This window comes from Sinocyclocheilus rhinocerous, unplaced genomic scaffold (genome assembly GCF_001515625.1).
Source record: "Sinocyclocheilus rhinocerous isolate Xijiao unplaced genomic scaffold, SAMN03320098_v1.1 scaffold752, whole genome shotgun sequence".
NCBI lineage: Eukaryota > Metazoa > Chordata > Actinopteri > Cypriniformes > Cyprinidae > Sinocyclocheilus > Sinocyclocheilus rhinocerous.
The window spans coordinates 550,887-560,186 of record NW_015639777.1 but is presented as its reverse complement, the minus strand read 5'-3'; the positions used below and the strand labels follow the sequence as shown (position 1 = coordinate 560,186).

Below are 9,300 nucleotides of genomic sequence, written 5' to 3'. Positions count from 1 at the left end.
GATGTCACAGCGCTAGCTGGAGGCAGCAAACAAAGGGGAAACTGGAGGCGGCCCATTCAAACCAGCGCAGGTTCGGCTACATAAGGAGCTTAAAATATCATCTTGTTGTGATGTTGGGTGCCAGAATCGACGTAATACAGCCTCAAATTAGAAATTTTATCGCATATCTGCTGCCACTGCCAGACAAAAAACCGATGACAGCTGTTGTTAAATGAGATAAAATGAGCAGACTGGACAGAAACGATCGTCAAAAATGCTCGCGTTTGCAGCGCACACTTCGTATTAGAAAAGGTTCAATAAAGTATTGTCTTTTGTTTTTATGGGCGCGTCTACAGATTTCTTGCCATATGTCTGTTTCTTGCATCTCACGACTATGTCGTGTATGAAATAATGTCTGTGTGCATGTGTGTAAAACAACAAACTGACGATTTATATATAATCATTTGTAATTGTATATACATTGTTGTGATTAATTGTGGCTGGAACAATAATGTAGCTGTAAAAAATAGTTCTCTGCTGAAATTGAAATGTATATACATCTTCATCATGACTAGATAGACACGGTGAATTTGTCTTTACTATACACGTTAGATGTGATCCAGCTCATAGTAACAATCCTGTCAGATCGTCCATCCTTTGAGTGAGAGTGTAAAGTTACAGGTCAGCCGATCTGGTTTCATGTTTAAAGTTAACCTTTTCGACATGTTTCCGTGTTGTTGTTGCTCAGCAATGGCATGGACGCGATGTTGTCTGGGGGTTTGGCAAAAGGAGAGTGGGACGGTGGGCGGTGCTCGGGGTGGTGACTGAAGGCGGTGACTGTGTAGTTCTGACGTCAACTTTTTACGGAAGTCACAACGGTTCGTGAAAAATCATAGCTACTTTATGCAGGCTGTGTGCATTTTACTGTGGACTGACTGTTTTGAAACTTATATGGTAGTTAAATAGCCCCTAGACCTCAGTTATCGTGAAAAAAGCCAGGACATTTCAGTTTTGACAATATGGGACCTTTAAATATCAATACGTTTTTGAGAGGTTACACTGCATAACATTTTACAGTATGGCCTTGGGGTTATTAGTTGCAAAAAAACAAACAAACAAAAAAAAGGCTATTGACCAAAATAACAAAGATATTTAATGCATATATATTTAATGTAATCTAAGGGGCTAATCTTTTTTCTTTATTATTATATTTTTTTAATGAATAAATTAATATAACCATATTCAGCACTAGTAGACAGGATTAACAGCCATATTCTTCTGTGCTAATGTAGCCTGTGAGAGAACAGGAGGGTGAGGGAGATTATCTTCACTGAGAAAAAGAATATTGCATTCTTTTATCCAAATAACAGAAGACAAGTTGCCGGGTCAAGACTCCCACGTCCCAGGGCTTAGTGACCTGATAAAGGTCAAGCGGGAGTGCAGTTACTTCAGTAACAATGGAAGTTCCTGCAACTCCATGGAAATGAATCCAGACCTTTCCTTAGTCGTGGAATGTATTCATTGACTTCATTCATTTATCTTGACCAGCAATAACATTTACTTTAGCAAGATGTTTTTAAGTACCAGCGCCAGTTATAACAAAAACAAAAGTGAAAAACAATGAATTTAGTATCAGTGTTCAACTTTCAAACAATCTAAACGGCAGAACCAGTGCTGAATCATAAAACATTGAGAAGATGGTTGGTATAATTTAGTACGCCCATGATTTTCATGTGAACCTTAATAGCACAACAGTCACACCTCAGTCGCCCATCCTGATTTCTTTATTAATGGGCAACTCCATTATTTTGGAGCCACTGGGCAGAAGCTATAAGAAAGCTTCATGTCATCAGGATGGCTGAATGGGCAACCAGGGAGAAAAGCTTTTGGAAACATGGACAATCACTAATTGGATGAGAGATTCATTGGCAATGAGGAACAGTCTCTTATGCAATCTGAATGATGAATAGGACTGAAGCTCTTATAGTTGTGCACATGTGCTGTATGGGTGGGCTAAATTCGTTCTTTAATTCCAGCAATGAACACATCCAAACCATATTTCACACTGGAGGGTTTCTATTTGAATTTACAGTTTCATTTATGTAATTAAGAAGAATGCAATGGCTAGACAGGAAATGTTCTTCCTAGGTGGAAATATGCTGCACTGCATATAAAAATTATTTGTTTTGATGAATTTATAACTGTAGCTAACAAGCCTTTACAAATAAAATGTGCACAGGAATAAATATCTAAAAGCAAATATTTATTTTAAAACATGTATCCATTATGATTACATAAATACCTATAGTACGAGGTACGCAGTTTTGCATTGCATGTTTTCTATGATAAATTCTAACTGCTCCAGACATCAACTGTTCAGCTGAATTACTATAATTACGAGTTTCTGACTAAAAACCATTCAAGTCTTCATTGGACTTGTAATTACAAGTTGGAAACTTATATGAAAGCTTGGTTATTTCTCTCAAACGTCATATAAACAAAAACAAAATGGCAGCGGCATTCACAGTTAGCTCCTACCTCAACGCGTATTGCTGTTTGTTACGTCATTTGATTAGAGTTAATGATAATGGTGCGCTTTCTTTGTTCTTAGACAGTTTGCGATCACATGCAGAATATAAGTGAATTAACATAGAGATTAAATTATTTGCTGTCATTAATAACCAAGTCACACTTGGATCCATTTTAGCGCTGTGATTGTTGCCACAGAAATAAATCTGAGGACATTCCTCCAAATAGAATCGCTGAGTTGCTATCTTGCAATTACAGTAATTCCAATACAACGTAACTGCAGCATAAAACACAGTGAACCTCCATGCAGCAGAATAATAATAACAGCAATACTAATTCTGGATCAGACTCACCATGACAACTGTATGATTATTAAATGTTGACACTAAAGATGGGAGAAATTCAGTCTGGTTAAAAACAAAAACATTTGAGCAGGGTTGGAAAAATGCAATCCCTCTTAAACTTCCAGGATATGCAAAAAACAGAAATAAAAGGACCTCATCCAGAACTGAAGGAAAAATGCAGCACAAACAAGGTAGAAAGACGCAAACACACCAATGTTGAGTTGCATACAACTTCAGTTCGTTATGCACCCGGACTGCCTGATCCAGGACAGATCACTCTGACCACAGTACCCATAATCATCCCTTATGAGTCACTAACTCAATGTACATAAGAGCTGAATGAATGAACAGCAGGGATTTCCACTGGCTGAACTGCGGTGTCCAGGCTCAGGTCTATAGTGTCACGACCCCGCCTCAGTCCAGGGGGTATTAACACTGTATAGGAAACTATGAATGATAGCAAAATGACGCAAGATAGAATGGAATGCATCCATGGAGTCCGCCGGCCATTGAAAGTTACGGCCGTTAAGCTCATGATCAATTACCTCTGCAGCAAGCATCTTTTGGGTTGGTCTAAGTCAAGACCGTTTTGTCCATATGATGGAATTTGTTAAAGTATTAAAGGAAAACGCACACCCTAGAATGGTAAAATTACTATTCAAAACCCAAGTTCTGAATGCTACCTGTATTTGACAACTCTGGCATTTAATATACAGGCAGAAATAGTGAAAACAAGACGCCAAACCATCTGAATGGAATATATTCCATTATCAGAATGTGTAAGATCGCTTGCAGGTTTTCTTTAGGCATAAACAGATCTTACAGATACAAATTTCCATAATACTTTAACAAGAATCTCCTGAATACCACCCAACAACAAATGGTCATTCTTAACATTATTGTGTCCATGTTACAGTATAATTTTGATAGTAGAGTAAAATATTCATCAATGACATGCAATAGTTTGGCCAAAAATGACCATTCTATCATCATTTGCTCATGTCATTCTAAACCCATAAGACTTTCATTCATTTTTGAGAATGAATGAATGAAAATATTTCATGAGAATATTTCTAATGAAACCTGAGAGATTACTGTACCTCCATTGAAAGTCAATTTCACCAAAACTTTGACACTACAACAAGTGTATAGACATCGTAAAAGTAATCAATATGAATCAAGTGGTTTAATCTAAGTCTTCTAAAGAGAAACAAATGCTTTGTATGATGAAGAGATTTAATTTAGGCTTTTATTTAAATATAACATTGAACATGGAGCTGATCAAATATAGTAAACTGAAGCTCCAATGCACTTGTTTGACCCACATGGAGGCTTGTGCTTGAACATCAAGAATGTCTGGTAGAACTTATCATATTTGATGTGCTCTTTTTATGTGCATTGAGCAATGTTTATATGTGAATTGAAAATATGGACAGAAATCTCTCAGATTTTATTAGAAATATCTTCTTGCATTTTGAAGATGAATGAGGGTGAGTAATTTTTTTTAACTGTCTCTTTAACAAATAATCATTATATAGCCTATATAAAATTATGTTCATGCAATTGACTAAGCAGGAAAAAATAATATTTAAGACATTCAGTGACAAGAACATATTTTAGGGGTGTTTAGGTTTTACATTTAAGAAAGCAGCTCACCCTTTGTTCACAACTTGCCTCATAAAGCTTGCCAGAAATTAAATACATGTCAATATGCATGAGGATGGAAATAACATCATGTTTACATCTCTTGTATTAATGGATAAATAATAAGCTGAGAAGTTTAACACAAACCTTCCCTGCTCTCATCTACACACACTACCCCCATTCCACGCTCCTTCAGCACTACATCATGCATGAATCACCACTCAAAGCTTTTTAACTTTGTCATGCTCTTTAAACGGGGGTTTAAATCATTGTGAACCCATTTAAAAGCATTCATGAACCAGAACTCACCGGTGGCTTGTGTGTGTAAAGCCCTGCGTCTGTCCAGCCACAGAAAGCTAAATGCACACAGTATTACAAGACTGCTTCACCATTACTGCTTCTGGATCTCTAATATCCCAATGCAAGCGTCCACAATGTATCTATTTCTCAGCTGACTCTCTCCAATACACACCAAACAACTCCTCCTCTTCCAGTAGCCCCACCCTTAAAAGCTTCATCATCCTCGGACAAAACTGTGTCTTCAGTCTCAGCCTGTCAGTGGAGGAACCTCCCAAGAATGAAATAAGACCTAGAAAAGTACCTTGTGGTATTCCTCAGCCGACAAACTACAAAACCTTGTTTTTTAATAACATCTGTCATCAAAATTGATGTCAACTATAAATGAAAGTGCAAACTGTCTTGATTTAACTGAACATTTTGACATGGCTGAGGTGAACAGTCACATAATCAGAGCTGTTTAAGAGAATAATTTACCCAGAACTGTCCGTCATCATTTGCTTACCCTCATGTTGTTCCAAACCTGCATGACTTTCTTTTTTCTGTGGAACACAAAAGAAGATATTTTGAAGATTGGTGTGGTAACCAAACCATTTAGGTGTCAGTTGATTTGCATTTTAAAAGATACTTCTCAAAGCATTTTCTTTTATGTTCCACAGAAGAATGAAAGTCATAAAGTTTTGGAATGACATGAGGGTGAGTAAATGATGGCAGAATTTCATTTTTGGGTGAACTATCCCTTTATTTTTAGTTTGGCCCTCTAGAAGATGTATTTTTGTTATATTTATGGTAGAAACTGGCAGCTATGGATTCAAAAGTAATACAGGATGAAATTTTGGTGACTACATTTTGCACTTTCTAACTGTACTGTACAGTATATGTGATTAAATGAATTTGAAATTACAATACAGTTAAAATTTAATGTTAAGATACCAACTAATATGAGCTGTTAAATATCTCTGTCACTGTAAAATGCAATGATTAAAAACATTTGTTGTATTTTTCATACAGGGAGGGGCAAGGAATTTCATACATTTTAAAACATATTTTTAGTTCAATGTTTTATCACACAAATACATTGCATGGCTATATAAATATGGATAAAAATATTGTAAATATTTTACAATATTATTACAGCGAAAATACAAAATTGTGTTTAAAAATATAGATTTACCACATTTACCAAGGCAATTACAGTTAACCAATGAACAGCTTTTATTGTATATTTTGTTGTATAATGTCTATATCACTCCCGTTAAACATTTTTCCCTAAGAAAACTAGAGTTTTATCACTTGCATATGTTCACATTGTACATGTCAGATTTAACAAGTTACTAGGATCTTAATCTGCTGCTATTTTCTGTTTTCAGTAGTGCGTTTTTGTTGTTATTTTTTTCATGCTACATTTCTACACTGCGGTAACAGTCAGCGTTACCTTAAGGATGTATTTCTACCCGATCGTTTTTTTTTTTTTTAGCTAATGATTCAGTCATACTGAATTATTCAGTTCAGGTTTTGAATTCAATGAATAAGACCATTTCTTTAAGATGATACCCACGTGAAGCCCACCTGACAAAACATTTTACAGCCTAGATATTAAGCTGTGAATTATTGCTCTAGTATTTGAGTCTGCTGCTTGCAACGCTTACGTTTCCTTTACTCTCTATGATTCTAGAACAGAAGCCACACCTCTCAGCCCTCTCTCGCCCACTGGTCTTATTTACTCACAAGTTCTTCCTTAGGGCACCCAACACCCGTTTTTCCTGCCAGTGCACACTCACAGATTGAACTTTTGGGTGAACGCTTGTTTCGAACAAATATAAGAGTGAGAAATGAAATTCATGCTTACCTCTCTACGCGGAGAACAACCGTGTCTTGTTCACTGTAAATGTGTGAGTGTGTGTGTGTGTGTGTATGTATGTGTGTGCAGCGCGCTGGAAGCTGTCAGTATTCCAAAGTCTGCGCCCACTCAAACCAGACCCCGCCCACTCCAGGGCAACACCACCCCGTCATCAGCCACTAGCGTTTCGCGTTCTGGCCAGACCCCCGCGCGACCCAATGTGTGCGCTGAATAAGCCGAGCGCGTGACACGGCTCTGAGCACACACGGTTAAAGCATAACTGACAACATGGCTGTGTGTACACACACACACACGCATGTTTAACACAGAATTATTTGCCCTTTACTGGTTAAACATTGACGTTATGTTCTTGGCAATTAAAATAGCCTAGTCCCCACGAGCTCATGGATCAAGTTTTTGAACGTTGAATCGTACCAAATACGGTTTCTATTGAGCTACTGTCCCTTCAGCACACGTTTTATTTGACTGTTTTCCCGACTGTAAAACGACAAGTGAGTTTGAGAAAAAATTGCAATAATAAGAACAGTTTCTGTTAAAATATATATATATATAGCCTACTACAATTAAAACCATAAAATATGTTGTCTAAAACGCAGTAAATTAATGTTCCCATCATGTCTTTTATACTGGATAAAATATCAAACTCTTAGACATTATATATGATACAGTATATATATATATATATATATATATATAGGCTACAGTATATTAACAAATTACTTTTAATATTTTACAATTTTACTTAGGCTTGAGTGTTGCCATTTTTCACCATGATGTTGGGTACCAGTATGAAAAACATTTCAGGCTGTACAACAAGAAAAAATGTCTTATCCTGTCCACTCTGAGGGCAAATGCAGTCCAAAGCCTGCTGACAGTGAGCAGAGGCACGTCAGTAGTCTTGTCACACTGAGCTGGGCTTTGTGCCTGCATTACATGTCATAAAAAATAAAAAATAAAAAATAAACTCAAAATGTTATCTAAAAATGAGTCCCATGTGAACACTGTTATAATGACCAAGCTGTGCACGACATACACTGATATTGTGAGTATGATGATTTCACTTATTAGGCATGCAGAATGTGCAATCATTACTTGCAGTCTTGTTAAAGGAGCCGCCTCAGCGCTAAAGAGAATTTATTTACTGGTTTAATACTGAGCAGTTATCAAAGTCATTCATTTAGACAGTCAAAGCACTAGTCATTTTGAGAAAGAAAGAAAAAAAACACACAAGTGCAAGTGTATGAGTAATCAAAGAAAATGACACCCCATTGTATTTTGCCCATTGAAGCACACAGAAGTCTTGTCTTGCAGACTTTGTCAGTTCCTTTCTGTTATCATGTAGTATATATATATATATATATATATATATATATAGGCTACAGTATATTAACAAATTACTTTTAATATTTTACAATTTTACTTAGGCTTGAGTGTTGCCATTTTTCACCATGATGTTGGGTACCAGTATGAAAAACATTTCAGGCTGTACAACAAGTAAAAATGTGTTATCCTGTCCACTCTGAGGGCAAATGCAGTCCAAAGCCTGCTGACAGTGAGCAGAGGCATGTCAGTAGTCTTGTCACACTGAGTTGGGCTTTGTGCCTGCATTACATGTCATAAAAAATAAAAAATAAACTCAAAATGTTATCTAACAATGAGTCCCATGTGAACACTGTTATAATGACCAAGCTGTGCATGACATACACTGATATTGTGAGTATGATGATTTCACTTATTAGGCATGCAGAATGTGCAATCATTACTTGCAGTCTTGTTAAAGGAGCCGCCTCAGCGCTAAAGAGAATTTATTTACTGGTTTAATACTGAGCAGTTATCAAAGTCATTCATTTAGACAGTCAAAGCACTAGTCATTTTGAGAAAGAAAGAAAAAAAACACACAAGTGCAAGTGTATGAGTAATCAAAGAAAATGACACCCCATTGTATTTTGCCCATTGAAGCACACAGAAGTCTTGTCTTGCAGACTTTGTCAGTTCCTTTCTGTTATCATGTCTCCTAGGTAAGCAGATATTTTTGAAAAGGCTGATGGCATGAGAATGATAAGAGCAACCATTAAATCAAATAGCTAATTGAATCTGTGATACATTTACAGTAATTATCAGAAGACAAGGCCACTGCAGAACAAGAGGCTGGTCACAAGATTTTACACTAGTTGCAAATTGTTATACACTCATAAATAAAAGTTCGGCAATGTTTTTGAAGCACATTCAGCAAGTAATCCTTGTTTTCTTAAGAACCAATTTTGTTGTGGTGGTTGTATAAGGATCATTGGTTGGCTGTATTCTTTGGAAATCATGTTCTTCAGAACAGTGTATTGTATTCTGGGTTCTTCAAATCCACAGAATGGCGGACTGATGACAGCTCACTCAGGGCGGGTCTAAGGTAAGACGCCAGTCCAGTCTGTGCTGAAACACTACTGTCAATCAAACTGTCGTGGGAGGGGCCTGTCTGTGTGACGTCACACAGACAGGCATCTGAGATCGGCTCGATTTGAGAAAGGGGTAAAGATTTTAGTAGATTAACAAAAAACCACTGGGTGGATTTTTATCATTTTAGGGTGGTTGTGTACACACACTGCCAACACACATTTCAGTTCAAACAACTTGTAAAAGTGCATGTAGCATTAT

At 36.8% G+C, this 9,300-nt stretch overlaps 1 protein-coding gene across 1 annotated transcript in view; it reads right to left on the bottom strand.

The window, feature by feature from the left end:
* The window catches only part of LOC107751877 (growth factor receptor-bound protein 10-like), a 120,084-nt gene extending 113,259 nt beyond the window's left edge, over window positions 1-6,825 (bottom strand). Inside the window, exons 1-2 of the mRNA XM_016567644.1 lie at window positions 6,643-6,825; window positions 5,299-5,335 (exon numbers count right to left, since the gene is read on the bottom strand). The gene's annotated coding sequence lies outside the window, so the exon portion shown is untranslated. The remainder of the gene's footprint in view (window positions 1-5,298; window positions 5,336-6,642) is intronic.
* Window positions 6,826-9,300: the final 2,475 nt, after the last annotated feature.